General features: G+C 39.4%; 12 non-coding genes across 12 annotated transcripts; all 12 read left to right on the top strand.

The window, feature by feature from the left end:
* Positions 1-163: 163 nt before the first annotated feature.
* LOC140028487 (5S ribosomal RNA) lies at positions 164-282 on the top strand. The gene has a single exon (XR_011832390.1). It is a non-coding gene; the product is annotated as a 5S ribosomal RNA (ribosomal RNA).
* A 1,125-nt stretch (positions 283-1,407) lies between these two features.
* Positions 1,408-1,526, top strand: LOC140028486 (5S ribosomal RNA). The gene has a single exon (XR_011832389.1). It is a non-coding gene; the product is annotated as a 5S ribosomal RNA (ribosomal RNA).
* Positions 1,527-2,651: 1,125 nt separating this feature from the next.
* Positions 2,652-2,770, top strand: LOC140028485 (5S ribosomal RNA). The gene has a single exon (XR_011832388.1). It is a non-coding gene; the product is annotated as a 5S ribosomal RNA (ribosomal RNA).
* Positions 2,771-3,895: 1,125 nt separating this feature from the next.
* Positions 3,896-4,014, top strand: LOC140028483 (5S ribosomal RNA). The gene has a single exon (XR_011832386.1). It is a non-coding gene; the product is annotated as a 5S ribosomal RNA (ribosomal RNA).
* Positions 4,015-5,149: 1,135 nt separating this feature from the next.
* Positions 5,150-5,268, top strand: LOC140028482 (5S ribosomal RNA). The gene has a single exon (XR_011832385.1). It is a non-coding gene; the product is annotated as a 5S ribosomal RNA (ribosomal RNA).
* Positions 5,269-6,403: 1,135 nt separating this feature from the next.
* LOC140028481 (5S ribosomal RNA) lies at positions 6,404-6,522 on the top strand. The gene has a single exon (XR_011832384.1). It is a non-coding gene; the product is annotated as a 5S ribosomal RNA (ribosomal RNA).
* A 1,135-nt stretch (positions 6,523-7,657) lies between these two features.
* LOC140031592 (5S ribosomal RNA) lies at positions 7,658-7,776 on the top strand. Its single transcript, XR_011835513.1, has one exon. It is a non-coding gene; the product is annotated as a 5S ribosomal RNA (ribosomal RNA).
* A 1,135-nt stretch (positions 7,777-8,911) lies between these two features.
* On the top strand, positions 8,912-9,030 carry LOC140031590 (5S ribosomal RNA). Its single transcript, XR_011835511.1, has one exon. It is a non-coding gene; the product is annotated as a 5S ribosomal RNA (ribosomal RNA).
* A 1,125-nt stretch (positions 9,031-10,155) lies between these two features.
* LOC140028480 (5S ribosomal RNA) lies at positions 10,156-10,274 on the top strand. The gene has a single exon (XR_011832383.1). It is a non-coding gene; the product is annotated as a 5S ribosomal RNA (ribosomal RNA).
* A 1,135-nt stretch (positions 10,275-11,409) lies between these two features.
* Positions 11,410-11,528, top strand: LOC140030653 (5S ribosomal RNA). The gene has a single exon (XR_011834568.1). It is a non-coding gene; the product is annotated as a 5S ribosomal RNA (ribosomal RNA).
* Positions 11,529-12,663: 1,135 nt separating this feature from the next.
* LOC140031589 (5S ribosomal RNA) lies at positions 12,664-12,782 on the top strand. The gene has a single exon (XR_011835510.1). It is a non-coding gene; the product is annotated as a 5S ribosomal RNA (ribosomal RNA).
* A 1,135-nt stretch (positions 12,783-13,917) lies between these two features.
* Positions 13,918-14,036, top strand: LOC140028479 (5S ribosomal RNA). The gene has a single exon (XR_011832382.1). It is a non-coding gene; the product is annotated as a 5S ribosomal RNA (ribosomal RNA).
* Positions 14,037-15,014: the final 978 nt, after the last annotated feature.

Below are 15,014 nucleotides of genomic sequence, written 5' to 3'. Positions count from 1 at the left end.
AAAACAGGGTGCAAATCAATAACAAAAAAAAATATAAAGTAAATAAATAAAAGGATAAGAGGAAAATGCTTGAATTGACGCTTAAAATGAATTTCGGTCTAGAAAAGCCACACTGCTTCGCAGGACGGGGTAGTTTAAAAGAATAAAGCGAAAGGAACATGGCGGGTGCGATCATACCAGCACTAATGCACCGGATCCCATCAGAACTCCGAAGTTAAGCGTGCTTGGGCGAGAGTAGTACTAGGATGGGTGACCCCCTGGGAAGTCCTCGTGTTGCACCCCTCTCTTTTTTGTTTCGAAATCCAAATTTCCTATTCGTTCTTTATCCTGTAGTAATTTAGCTCCGTCGGAACGATTGCTTAATATTTTGCTTCTTGTCGAAGCGTGAAGGAGGATCTGAAGGCGCGAGACAAATCAGGAACGGTACGGCTCGATCAAAGCCCGGATCGTCGCTCAAATTTGTCGGCGCAAATGTATCACCGCAACTAGGGGTGGCAATTTTCGACACGACCTGAAAACACGACACGAACCTAACACGAAATTAATGGGTTTGGGTTGAGGTTTCGGGAATTCGGGTCAGAATCGGGTTGGACCCGATGAACCCGAAAAGAAAACCGGTCGATTTCGGGTCAACCCGTGGTGACCTGATATGACCCGTTTACGAATTAAAAATAATTTAATAAACATAAAAATAATTTTATCTAACTAAACTAAGTTATTCTTTTTTTCAAAGGCATTAATTACTTAATCCTAAACGAATTTATTTAATTTGTGTGAAGTTGAAATTATTATACTTGGACAAATAATATATTATATTATTTTTCACTTTTGTATTGTTTTAATTTATTTTATATTTTGCTTGGGATAAAACACTTTTACGGTGTTTAATTTATTTTAGATTTGATTTGGAATCATTTATTTAAATTTTTATTACTTGATTATGTAATTAGTTTTGTGAGAAATTGATTTTATTAGAAATTACAGTGATAAATTAATAAATTAAAATTAAGTTTCGGGTCATTTCGGGTCGACCCGCCGCCCCGTAAACCTGAAATTTTCGGGTTCGGGTCAGCATACCTGACCCGTCACGGGTTGGCGGGTCGGGGTTCGGGTCAACAGATTTTCTGGCGGGTCTGTTGACCCGAACCCGACCCGCCAACCTGATTTGGACCCGAATTGCCACCCCTAACTGCAAGCGTGAAGGATTGATTTCATGATAATTTAGAGTTGCGGGATGAGGGAAAAAAACAGGGTGCAAATCAATAACAAAAAAAAATATAAAGTAAATAAATAAAAGGATAAGAGGAAAATGCTTGAATTGACGCTTAAAATGAATTTCGGTCTAGAAAAGCCACACTGCTTCGCAGGACGGGGTAGTTTAAAAGAATAAAGCGAAAGGAACATGGCGGGTGCGATCATACCAGCACTAATGCACCGGATCCCATCAGAACTCCGAAGTTAAGCGTGCTTGGGCGAGAGTAGTACTAGGATGGGTGACCCCCTGGGAAGTCCTCGTGTTGCACCCCTCTCTTTTTTGTTTCGAAATCCAAATTTCCTATTCGTTCTTTATCCTGTAGTAATTTAGCTCCGTCGGAACGATTGCTTAATATTTTGCTTCTTGTCGAAGCGTGAAGGAGGATCTGAAGGCGCGAGACAAATCAGGAACGGTACGGCTCGATCAAAGCCCGGATCGTCGCTCAAATTTGTCGGCGCAAATGTATCACCGCAACTAGGGGTGGCAATTTTCGACACGACCTGAAAACACGACACGAACCTAACACGAAATTAATGGGTTTGGGTTGAGGTTTCGGGAATTCGGGTCAGAATCGGGTTGGATCCGATGAACCCGAAAAGAAAACCGGTCGATTTCGGGTCAACCCGTGGTGACCTGATATGACCCGTTTACGAATTAAAAATAATTTAATAAACATAAAAATAATTTTATCTAACTAAACTAAGTTATTCTTTTTTTCAAAGGCATTAATTACTTAATCCTAAACGAATTTATTTAATTTGTGTGAAGTTGAAATTATTATACTTGGACAAATAATATATTATATTATTTTTCACTTTTGTATTGTTTTAATTTATTTTATATTTTGCTTGGGATAAAACACTTTTACGGTGTTTAATTTATTTTAGATTTGATTTGGAATCATTTATTTAAATTTTTATTACTTGATTATGTAATTAGTTTTGTGAGAAATTGATTTTATTAGAAATTACAGTGATAAATTAATAAATTAAAATTAAGTTTCGGGTCATTTCGGGTCGACCCGCCGCCCCGTAAACCTGAAATTTTCGGGTTCGGGTCAGCATACCTGACCCGTCACGGGTTGGCGGGTCGGGGTTCGGGTCAACAGATTTTCTGGCGGGTCTGTTGACCCGAACCCGACCCGCCAACCTGATTTGGACCCGAATTGCCACCCCTAACTGCAAGCGTGAAGGATTGATTTCATGATAATTTAGAGTTGCGGGATGAGGGAAAAAAACAGGGTGCAAATCAATAACAAAAAAAAATATAAAGTAAATAAATAAAAGGATAAGAGGAAAATGCTTGAATTGACGCTTAAAATGAATTTCGGTCTAGAAAAGCCACACTGCTTCGCAGGACGGGGTAGTTTAAAAGAATAAAGCGAAAGGAACATGGCGGGTGCGATCATACCAGCACTAATGCACCGGATCCCATCAGAACTCCGAAGTTAAGCGTGCTTGGGCGAGAGTAGTACTAGGATGGGTGACCCCCTGGGAAGTCCTCGTGTTGCACCCCTCTCTTTTTTGTTTCGAAATCCAAATTTCCTATTCGTTCTTTATCCTGTAGTAATTTAGCTCCGTCGGAACGATTGCTTAATATTTTGCTTCTTGTCGAAGCGTGAAGGAGGATCTGAAGGCGCGAGACAAATCAGGAACGGTACGGCTCGATCAAAGCCCGGATCGTCGCTCAAATTTGTCGGCGCAAATGTATCACCGCAACTAGGGGTGGCAATTTTCGACACGACCTGAAAACACGACACGAACCTAACACGAAATTAATGGGTTTGGGTTGAGGTTTCGGGAATTCGGGTCAGAATCGGGTTGGACCCGATGAACCCGAAAAGAAAACCGGTCGATTTCGGGTCAACCCGTGGTGACCTGATATGACCCGTTTACGAATTAAAAATAATTTAATAAACATAAAAATAATTTTATCTAACTAAACTAAGTTATTCTTTTTTTCAAAGGCATTAATTACTTAATCCTAAACGAATTTATTTAATTTGTGTGAAGTTGAAATTATTATACTTGGACAAATAATATATTATATTATTTTTCACTTTTGTATTGTTTTAATTTATTTTATATTTTGCTTGGGATAAAACACTTTTACGGTGTTTAATTTATTTTAGATTTGATTTGGAATCATTTATTTAAATTTTTATTACTTGATTATGTAATTAGTTTTGTGAGAAATTGATTTTATTAGAAATTACAGTGATAAATTAATAAATTAAAATTAAGTTTCGGGTCATTTCGGGTCGACCCGCCGCCCCGTAAACCTGAAATTTTCGGGTTCGGGTCAGCATACCTGACCCGTCACGGGTTGGCGGGTCGGGGTTCGGGTCAACAGATTTTCTGGCGGGTCTGTTGACCCGAACCCGACCCGCCAACCTGATTTGGACCCGAATTGCCACCCCTAACTGCAAGCGTGAAGGATTGATTTCATGATAATTTAGAGTTGCGGGATGAGGGAAAAAAACAGGGTGCAAATCAATAACAAAAAAAAATATAAAGTAAATAAATAAAAGGATAAGAGGAAAATGCTTGAATTGACGCTTAAAATGAATTTCGGTCTAGAAAAGCCACACTGCTTCGCAGGACGGGGTAGTTTAAAAGAATAAAGCGAAAGGAACATGGCGGGTGCGATCATACCAGCACTAATGCACCGGATCCCATCAGAACTCCGAAGTTAAGCGTGCTTGGGCGAGAGTAGTACTAGGATGGGTGACCCCCTGGGAAGTCCTCGTGTTGCACCCCTCTCTTTTTTGTTTCGAAATCCAAATTTCCTATTCGTTCTTTATCCTGTAGTAATTTAGCTCCGTCGGAACGATTGCTTAATATTTTGCTTCTTGTCGAAGCGTGAAGGAGGATCTGAAGGCGCGAGACAAATCAGGAACGGTACGGCTCGATCAAAGCCCGGATCGTCGCTCAAATTTGTCGGCGCAAATGTATCACCGCAACTAGGGGTGGCAATTTTCGACACGACCTGAAAACACGACACGAACCTAACACGAAATTAATGGGTTTGGGTTGAGGTTTCGGGAATTCGGGTCAGAATCGGGTTGGACCCGATGAACCCGAAAAGAAAACCGGTCGATTTCGGGTCAACCCGTGGTGACCTGATATGACCCGATATGACCCGTTTACGAATTAAAAATAATTTAATAAACATAAAAATAATTTTATCTAACTAAACTAAGTTATTCTTTTTTTCAAAGGCATTAATTACTTAATCCTAAACGAATTTATTTAATTTGTGTGAAGTTGAAATTATTATACTTGGACAAATAATATATTATATTATTTTTCACTTTTGTATTGTTTTAATTTATTTTATATTTTGCTTGGGATAAAACACTTTTACGGTGTTTAATTTATTTTAGATTTGATTTGGAATCATTTATTTAAATTTTTATTACTTGATTATGTAATTAGTTTTGTGAGAAATTGATTTTATTAGAAATTACAGTGATAAATTAATAAATTAAAATTAAGTTTCGGGTCATTTCGGGTCGACCCGCCGCCCCGTAAACCTGAAATTTTCGGGTTCGGGTCAGCATACCTGACCCGTCACGGGTTGGCGGGTCGGGGTTCGGGTCAACAGATTTTCTGGCGGGTCTGTTGACCCGAACCCGACCCGCCAACCTGATTTGGACCCGAATTGCCACCCCTAACTGCAAGCGTGAAGGATTGATTTCATGATAATTTAGAGTTGCGGGATGAGGGAAAAAAACAGGGTGCAAATCAATAACAAAAAAAAATATAAAGTAAATAAATAAAAGGATAAGAGGAAAATGCTTGAATTGACGCTTAAAATGAATTTCGGTCTAGAAAAGCCACACTGCTTCGCAGGACGGGGTAGTTTAAAAGAATAAAGCGAAAGGAACATGGCGGGTGCGATCATACCAGCACTAATGCACCGGATCCCATCAGAACTCCGAAGTTAAGCGTGCTTGGGCGAGAGTAGTACTAGGATGGGTGACCCCCTGGGAAGTCCTCGTGTTGCACCCCTCTCTTTTTTGTTTCGAAATCCAAATTTCCTATTCGTTCTTTATCCTGTAGTAATTTAGCTCCGTCGGAACGATTGCTTAATATTTTGCTTCTTGTCGAAGCGTGAAGGAGGATCTGAAGGCGCGAGACAAATCAGGAACGGTACGGCTCGATCAAAGCCCGGATCGTCGCTCAAATTTGTCGGCGCAAATGTATCACCGCAACTAGGGGTGGCAATTTTCGACACGACCTGAAAACACGACACGAACCTAACACGAAATTAATGGGTTTGGGTTGAGGTTTCGGGAATTCGGGTCAGAATCGGGTTGGACCCGATGAACCCGAAAAGAAAACCGGTCGATTTCGGGTCAACCCGTGGTGACCTGATATGACCCGATATGACCCGTTTACGAATTAAAAATAATTTAATAAACATAAAAATAATTTTATCTAACTAAACTAAGTTATTCTTTTTTTCAAAGGCATTAATTACTTAATCCTAAACGAATTTATTTAATTTGTGTGAAGTTGAAATTATTATACTTGGACAAATAATATATTATATTATTTTTCACTTTTGTATTGTTTTAATTTATTTTATATTTTGCTTGGGATAAAACACTTTTACGGTGTTTAATTTATTTTAGATTTGATTTGGAATCATTTATTTAAATTTTTATTACTTGATTATGTAATTAGTTTTGTGAGAAATTGATTTTATTAGAAATTACAGTGATAAATTAATAAATTAAAATTAAGTTTCGGGTCATTTCGGGTCGACCCGCCGCCCCGTAAACCTGAAATTTTCGGGTTCGGGTCAGCATACCTGACCCGTCACGGGTTGGCGGGTCGGGGTTCGGGTCAACAGATTTTCTGGCGGGTCTGTTGACCCGAACCCGACCCGCCAACCTGATTTGGACCCGAATTGCCACCCCTAACTGCAAGCGTGAAGGATTGATTTCATGATAATTTAGAGTTGCGGGATGAGGGAAAAAAACAGGGTGCAAATCAATAACAAAAAAAAATATAAAGTAAATAAATAAAAGGATAAGAGGAAAATGCTTGAATTGACGCTTAAAATGAATTTCGGTCTAGAAAAGCCACACTGCTTCGCAGGACGGGGTAGTTTAAAAGAATAAAGCGAAAGGAACATGGCGGGTGCGATCATACCAGCACTAATGCACCGGATCCCATCAGAACTCCGAAGTTAAGCGTGCTTGGGCGAGAGTAGTACTAGGATGGGTGACCCCCTGGGAAGTCCTCGTGTTGCACCCCTCTCTTTTTTGTTTCGAAATCCAAATTTCCTATTCGTTCTTTATCCTGTAGTAATTTAGCTCCGTCGGAACGATTGCTTAATATTTTGCTTCTTGTCGAAGCGTGAAGGAGGATCTGAAGGCGCGAGACAAATCAGGAACGGTACGGCTCGATCAAAGCCCGGATCGTCGCTCAAATTTGTCGGCGCAAATGTATCACCGCAACTAGGGGTGGCAATTTTCGACACGACCTGAAAACACGACACGAACCTAACACGAAATTAATGGGTTTGGGTTGAGGTTTCGGGAATTCGGGTCAGAATCGGGTTGGACCCGATGAACCCGAAAAGAAAACCGGTCGATTTCGGGTCAACCCGTGGTGACCTGATATGACCCGATATGACCCGTTTACGAATTAAAAATAATTTAATAAACATAAAAATAATTTTATCTAACTAAACTAAGTTATTCTTTTTTTCAAAGGCATTAATTACTTAATCCTAAACGAATTTATTTAATTTGTGTGAAGTTGAAATTATTATACTTGGACAAATAATATATTATATTATTTTTCACTTTTGTATTGTTTTAATTTATTTTATATTTTGCTTGGGATAAAACACTTTTACGGTGTTTAATTTATTTTAGATTTGATTTGGAATCATTTATTTAAATTTTTATTACTTGATTATGTAATTAGTTTTGTGAGAAATTGATTTTATTAGAAATTACAGTGATAAATTAATAAATTAAAATTAAGTTTCGGGTCATTTCGGGTCGACCCGCCGCCCCGTAAACCTGAAATTTTCGGGTTCGGGTCAGCATACCTGACCCGTCACGGGTTGGCGGGTCGGGGTTCGGGTCAACAGATTTTCTGGCGGGTCTGTTGACCCGAACCCGACCCGCCAACCTGATTTGGACCCGAATTGCCACCCCTAACTGCAAGCGTGAAGGATTGATTTCGTGATAATTTAGAGTTGCGGGATGAGGGAAAAAAACAGGGTGCAAATCAATAACAAAAAAAAATATAAAGTAAATAAATAAAAGGATAAGAGGAAAATGCTTGAATTGACGCTTAAAATGAATTTCGGTCTAGAAAAGCCACACTGCTTCGCAGGACGGGGTAGTTTAAAAGAATAAAGCGAAAGGAACATGGCGGGTGCGATCATACCAGCACTAATGCACCGGATCCCATCAGAACTCCTACGTTAAGCGTGCTTGGGCGAGAGTAGTACTAGGATGGGTGACCCCCTGGGAAGTCCTCGTGTTGCACCCCTCTCTTTTTTGTTTCGAAATCCAAATTTCCTATTCGTTCTTTATCCTGTAGTAATTTAGCTCCGTCGGAACGATTGCTTAATATTTTGCTTCTTGTCGAAGCGTGAAGGAGGATCTGAAGGCGCGAGACAAATCAGGAACGGTACGGCTCGATCAAAGCCCGGATCGTCGCTCAAATTTGTCGGCGCAAATGTATCACCGCAACTAGGGGTGGCAATTTTCGACACGACCTGAAAACACGACACGAACCTAACACGAAATTAATGGGTTTGGGTTGAGGTTTCGGGAATTCGGGTCAGAATCGGGTTGGACCCGATGAACCCGAAAAGAAAACCGGTCGATTTCGGGTCAACCCGTGGTGACCTGATATGACCCGATATGACCCGTTTACGAATTAAAAATAATTTAATAAACATAAAAATAATTTTATCTAACTAAACTAAGTTATTCTTTTTTTCAAAGGCATTAATTACTTAATCCTAAACGAATTTATTTAATTTGTGTGAAGTTGAAATTATTATACTTGGACAAATAATATATTATATTATTTTTCACTTTTGTATTGTTTTAATTTATTTTATATTTTGCTTGGGATAAAACACTTTTACGGTGTTTAATTTATTTTAGATTTGATTTGGAATCATTTATTTAAATTTTTATTACTTGATTATGTAATTAGTTTTGTGAGAAATTGATTTTATTAGAAATTACAGTGATAAATTAATAAATTAAAATTAAGTTTCGGGTCATTTCGGGTCGACCCGCCGCCCCGTAAACCTGAAATTTTCGGGTTCGGGTCAGCATACCTGACCCGTCACGGGTTGGCGGGTCGGGGTTCGGGTCAACAGATTTTCTGGCGGGTCTGTTGACCCGAACCCGACCCGCCAACCTGATTTGGACCCGAATTGCCACCCCTAACTGCAAGCGTGAAGGATTGATTTCGTGATAATTTAGAGTTGCGGGATGAGGGAAAAAAACAGGGTGCAAATCAATAACAAAAAAAAATATAAAGTAAATAAATAAAAGGATAAGAGGAAAATGCTTGAATTGACGCTTAAAATGAATTTCGGTCTAGAAAAGCCACACTGCTTCGCAGGACGGGGTAGTTTAAAAGAATAAAGCGAAAGGAACATGGCGGGTGCGATCATACCAGCACTAATGCACCGGATCCCATCAGAACTCCTACGTTAAGCGTGCTTGGGCGAGAGTAGTACTAGGATGGGTGACCCCCTGGGAAGTCCTCGTGTTGCACCCCTCTCTTTTTTGTTTCGAAATCCAAATTTCCTATTCGTTCTTTATCCTGTAGTAATTTAGCTCCGTCGGAACGATTGCTTAATATTTTGCTTCTTGTCGAAGCGTGAAGGAGGATCTGAAGGCGCGAGACAAATCAGGAACGGTACGGCTCGATCAAAGCCCGGATCGTCGCTCAAATTTGTCGGCGCAAATGTATCACCGCAACTAGGGGTGGCAATTTTCGACACGACCTGAAAACACGACACGAACCTAACACGAAATTAATGGGTTTGGGTTGAGGTTTCGGGAATTCGGGTCAGAATCGGGTTGGACCCGATGAACCCGAAAAGAAAACCGGTCGATTTCGGGTCAACCCGTGGTGACCTGATATGACCCGTTTACGAATTAAAAATAATTTAATAAACATAAAAATAATTTTATCTAACTAAACTAAGTTATTCTTTTTTTCAAAGGCATTAATTACTTAATCCTAAACGAATTTATTTAATTTGTGTGAAGTTGAAATTATTATACTTGGACAAATAATATATTATATTATTTTTCACTTTTGTATTGTTTTAATTTATTTTATATTTTGCTTGGGATAAAACACTTTTACGGTGTTTAATTTATTTTAGATTTGATTTGGAATCATTTATTTAAATTTTTATTACTTGATTATGTAATTAGTTTTGTGAGAAATTGATTTTATTAGAAATTACAGTGATAAATTAATAAATTAAAATTAAGTTTCGGGTCATTTCGGGTCGACCCGCCGCCCCGTAAACCTGAAATTTTCGGGTTCGGGTCAGCATACCTGACCCGTCACGGGTTGGCGGGTCGGGGTTCGGGTCAACAGATTTTCTGGCGGGTCTGTTGACCCGAACCCGACCCGCCAACCTGATTTGGACCCGAATTGCCACCCCTAACTGCAAGCGTGAAGGATTGATTTCGTGATAATTTAGAGTTGCGGGATGAGGGAAAAAAACAGGGTGCAAATCAATAACAAAAAAAAATATAAAGTAAATAAATAAAAGGATAAGAGGAAAATGCTTGAATTGACGCTTAAAATGAATTTCGGTCTAGAAAAGCCACACTGCTTCGCAGGACGGGGTAGTTTAAAAGAATAAAGCGAAAGGAACATGGCGGGTGCGATCATACCAGCACTAATGCACCGGATCCCATCAGAACTCCGAAGTTAAGCGTGCTTGGGCGAGAGTAGTACTAGGATGGGTGACCCCCTGGGAAGTCCTCGTGTTGCACCCCTCTCTTTTTTGTTTCGAAATCCAAATTTCCTATTCGTTCTTTATCCTGTAGTAATTTAGCTCCGTCGGAACGATTGCTTAATATTTTGCTTCTTGTCGAAGCGTGAAGGAGGATCTGAAGGCGCGAGACAAATCAGGAACGGTACGGCTCGATCAAAGCCCGGATCGTCGCTCAAATTTGTCGGCGCAAATGTATCACCGCAACTAGGGGTGGCAATTTTCGACACGACCTGAAAACACGACACGAACCTAACACGAAATTAATGGGTTTGGGTTGAGGTTTCGGGAATTCGGGTCAGAATCGGGTTGGACCCGATGAACCCGAAAAGAAAACCGGTCGATTTCGGGTCAACCCGTGGTGACCTGATATGACCCGATATGACCCGTTTACGAATTAAAAATAATTTAATAAACATAAAAATAATTTTATCTAACTAAACTAAGTTATTCTTTTTTTCAAAGGCATTAATTACTTAATCCTAAACGAATTTATTTAATTTGTGTGAAGTTGAAATTATTATACTTGGACAAATAATATATTATATTATTTTTCACTTTTGTATTGTTTTAATTTATTTTATATTTTGCTTGGGATAAAACACTTTTACGGTGTTTAATTTATTTTAGATTTGATTTGGAATCATTTATTTAAATTTTTATTACTTGATTATGTAATTAGTTTTGTGAGAAATTGATTTTATTAGAAATTACAGTGATAAATTAATAAATTAAAATTAAGTTTCGGGTCATTTCGGGTCGACCCGCCGCCCCGTAAACCTGAAATTTTCGGGTTCGGGTCAGCATACCTGACCCGTCACGGGTTGGCGGGTCGGGGTTCGGGTCAACAGATTTTCTGGCGGGTCTGTTGACCCGAACCCGACCCGCCAACCTGATTTGGACCCGAATTGCCACCCCTAACTGCAAGCGTGAAGGATTGATTTCATGATAATTTAGAGTTGCGGGATGAGGGAAAAAAACAGGGTGCAAATCAATAACAAAAAAAAATATAAAGTAAATAAATAAAAGGATAAGAGGAAAATGCTTGAATTGACGCTTAAAATGAATTTCGGTCTAGAAAAGCCACACTGCTTCGCAGGACGGGGTAGTTTAAAAGAATAAAGCGAAAGGAACATGGCGGGTGCGATCATACCAGCACTAATGCACTGGATCCCATCAGAACTCCGAAGTTAAGCGTGCTTGGGCGAGAGTAGTACTAGGATGGGTGACCCCCTGGGAAGTCCTCGTGTTGCACCCCTCTCTTTTTTGTTTCGAAATCCAAATTTCCTATTCGTTCTTTATCCTGTAGTAATTTAGCTCCGTCGGAACGATTGCTTAATATTTTGCTTCTTGTCGAAGCGTGAAGGAGGATCTGAAGGCGCGAGACAAATCAGGAACGGTACGGCTCGATCAAAGCCCGGATCGTCGCTCAAATTTGTCGGCGCAAATGTATCACCGCAACTAGGGGTGGCAATTTTCGACACGACCTGAAAACACGACACGAACCTAACACGAAATTAATGGGTTTGGGTTGAGGTTTCGGGAATTCGGGTCAGAATCGGGTTGGACCCGATGAACCCGAAAAGAAAACCGGTCGATTTCGGGTCAACCCGTGGTGACCTGATATGACCCGATATGACCCGTTTACGAATTAAAAATAATTTAATAAACATAAAAATAATTTTATCTAACTAAACTAAGTTATTCTTTTTTTCAAAGGCATTAATTACTTAATCCTAAACGAATTTATTTAATTTGTGTGAAGTTGAAATTATTATACTTGGACAAATAATATATTATATTATTTTTCACTTTTGTATTGTTTTAATTTATTTTATATTTTGCTTGGGATAAAACACTTTTACGGTGTTTAATTTATTTTAGATTTCATTTGGAATCATTTATTTAAATTTTTATTACTTGATTATGTAATTAGTTTTGTGAGAAATTGATTTTATTAGAAATTACAGTGATAAATTAATAAATTAAAATTAAGTTTCGGGTCATTTCGGGTCGACCCGCCGCCCCGTAAACCTGAAATTTTCGGGTTCGGGTCAGCATACCTGACCCGTCACGGGTTGGCGGGTCGGGGTTCGGGTCAACAGATTTTCTGGCGGGTCTGTTGACCCGAACCCGACCCGCTAACCTGATTTGGACCCGAATTGCCACCCCTAACTGCAAGCGTGAAGGATTGATTTCATGATAATTTAGAGTTGCGGGATGAGGGAAAAAAACAGGGTGCAAATCAATAACAAAAAAAAATATAAAGTAAATAAATAAAAGGATAAGAGGAAAATGCTTGAATTGACGCTTAAAATGAATTTCGGTCTAGAAAAGCCACACTGCTTCGCAGGACGGGGTAGTTTAAAAGAATAAAGCGAAAGGAACATGGCGGGTGCGATCATACCAGCACTAATGCACCGGATCCCATCAGAACTCCTACGTTAAGCGTGCTTGGGCGAGAGTAGTACTAGGATGGGTGACCCCCTGGGAAGTCCTCGTGTTGCACCCCTCTCTTTTTTGTTTCGAAATCCAAATTTCCTATTCGTTCTTTATCCTGTAGTAATTTAGCTCCGTCGGAACGATTGCTTAATATTTTGCTTCTTGTCGAAGCGTGAAGGAGGATCTGAAGGCGCGAGACAAATCAGGAACGGTACGGCTCGATCAAAGCCCGGATCGTCGCTCAAATTTGTCGGCGCAAATGTATCACCGCAACTAGGGGTGGCAATTTTCGACACGACCTGAAAACACGACACGAACCTAACACGAAATTAATGGGTTTGGGTTGAGGTTTCGGGAATTCGGGTCAGAATCGGGTTGGACCCGATGAACCCGAAAAGAAAACCGGTCGATTTCGGGTCAACCCGTGGTGACCTGATATGACCCGATATGACCCGTTTACGAATTAAAAATAATTTAATAAACATAAAAATAATTTTATCTAACTAAACTAAGTTATTCTTTTTTTCAAAGGCATTAATTACTTAATCCTAAACGAATTTATTTAATTTGTGTGAAGTTGAAATTATTATACTTGGACAAATAATATATTATATTATTTTTCACTTTTGTATTGTTTTAATTTATTTTATATTTTGCTTGGGATAAAACACTTTTACGGTGTTTAATTTATTTTAGATTTGATTTGGAATCATTTATTTAAATTTTTATTACTTGATTATGTAATTAGTTTTGTGAGAAATTGATTTTATTAGAAATTACAGTGATAAATTAATAAATTAAAATTAAGTTTCGGGTCATTTCGGGTCGACCCGCCGCCCCGTAAACCTGAAATTTTCGGGTTCGGGTCAGCATACCTGACCCGTCACGGGTTGGCGGGTCGGGGTTCGGGTCTACAGATTTTCTGGCGGGTCTGTTGACCCGAACCCGACCCGCCAACCTGATTTGGACCCGAATTGCCACCCCTAACTGCAAGCGTGAAGGATTGATTTCGTGATAATTTAGAGTTGCGGGATGAGGGAAAAAAACAGGGTGCAAATCAATAACAAAAAAAAATATAAAGTAAATAAATAAAAGGATAAGAGGAAAATGCTTGAATTGACGCTTAAAATGAATTTCGGTCTAGAAAAGCCACACTGCTTCGCAGGACGGGGTAGTTTAAAAGAATAAAGCGAAAGGAACATGGCGGGTGCGATCATACCAGCACTAATGCACCGGATCCCATCAGAACTCCGAAGTTAAGCGTGCTTGGGCGAGAGTAGTACTAGGATGGGTGACCCCCTGGGAAGTCCTCGTGTTGCACCCCTCTCTTTTTTGTTTCGAAATCCAAATTTCCTATTCGTTCTTTATCCTGTAGTAATTTAGCTCCGTCGGAACGATTGCTTAATATTTTGCTTCTTGTCGAAGCGTGAAGGAGGATCTGAAGGCGCGAGACAAATCAGGAACGGTACGGCTCGATCAAAGCCCGGATCGTCGCTCAAATTTGTCGGCGCAAATGTATCACCGCAACTAGGGGTGGCAATTTTCGACACGACCTGAAAACACGACACGAACCTAACACGAAATTAATGGGTTTGGGTTGAGGTTTCGGGAATTCGGGTCAGAATCGGGTTGGACCCGATGAACCCGAAAAGAAAACCGGTCGATTTCGGGTCAACCCGTGGTGACCTGATATGACCCGTTTACGAATTAAAAATAATTTAATAAACATAAAAATAATTTTATCTAACTAAACTAAGTTATTCTTTTTTTCAAAGGCATTAATTACTTAATCCTAAACGAATTTATTTAATTTGTGTGAAGTTGAAATTATTATACTTGGACAAATAATATATTATATTATTTTTCACTTTTGTATTGTTTTAATTTATTTTATATTTTGCTTGGGATAAAACACTTTTACGGTGTTTAATTTATTTTAGATTTGATTTGGAATCATTTATTTAAATTTTTATTACTTGATTATGTAATTAGTTTTGTGAGAAATTGATTTTATTAGAAATTACAGTGATAAATTAATAAATTAAAATTAAGTTTCGGGTCATTTCGGGTCGACCCGCCGCCCCGTAAACCTGAAATTTTCGGGTTCGGGTCAGCATACCTGACCCGTCACGGGTTGGCGGGTCGGGGTTCGGGTCAACAGATTTTCTGGCGGGTCTGTTGACCCGAACCCGACCCGCCAACCTGATTTGGACCCGAATTGCCACCCCTAACTGCAAGCGTGAAGGATTGATTTCATGATAATTTAGAGTTGCGGGATGAGGGAAAAAAACAGGGTGCAAAT

The sequence above is a fragment of the Coffea arabica genome, chromosome 11e (assembly GCF_036785885.1).
Source record: "Coffea arabica cultivar ET-39 chromosome 11e, Coffea Arabica ET-39 HiFi, whole genome shotgun sequence".
Classification (NCBI taxonomy): Eukaryota; Viridiplantae; Streptophyta; class Magnoliopsida; order Gentianales; family Rubiaceae; genus Coffea; species Coffea arabica.
Note: the sequence above shows the minus strand (reverse complement) of the source record. Positions and strands in the feature narration are given on the sequence as shown.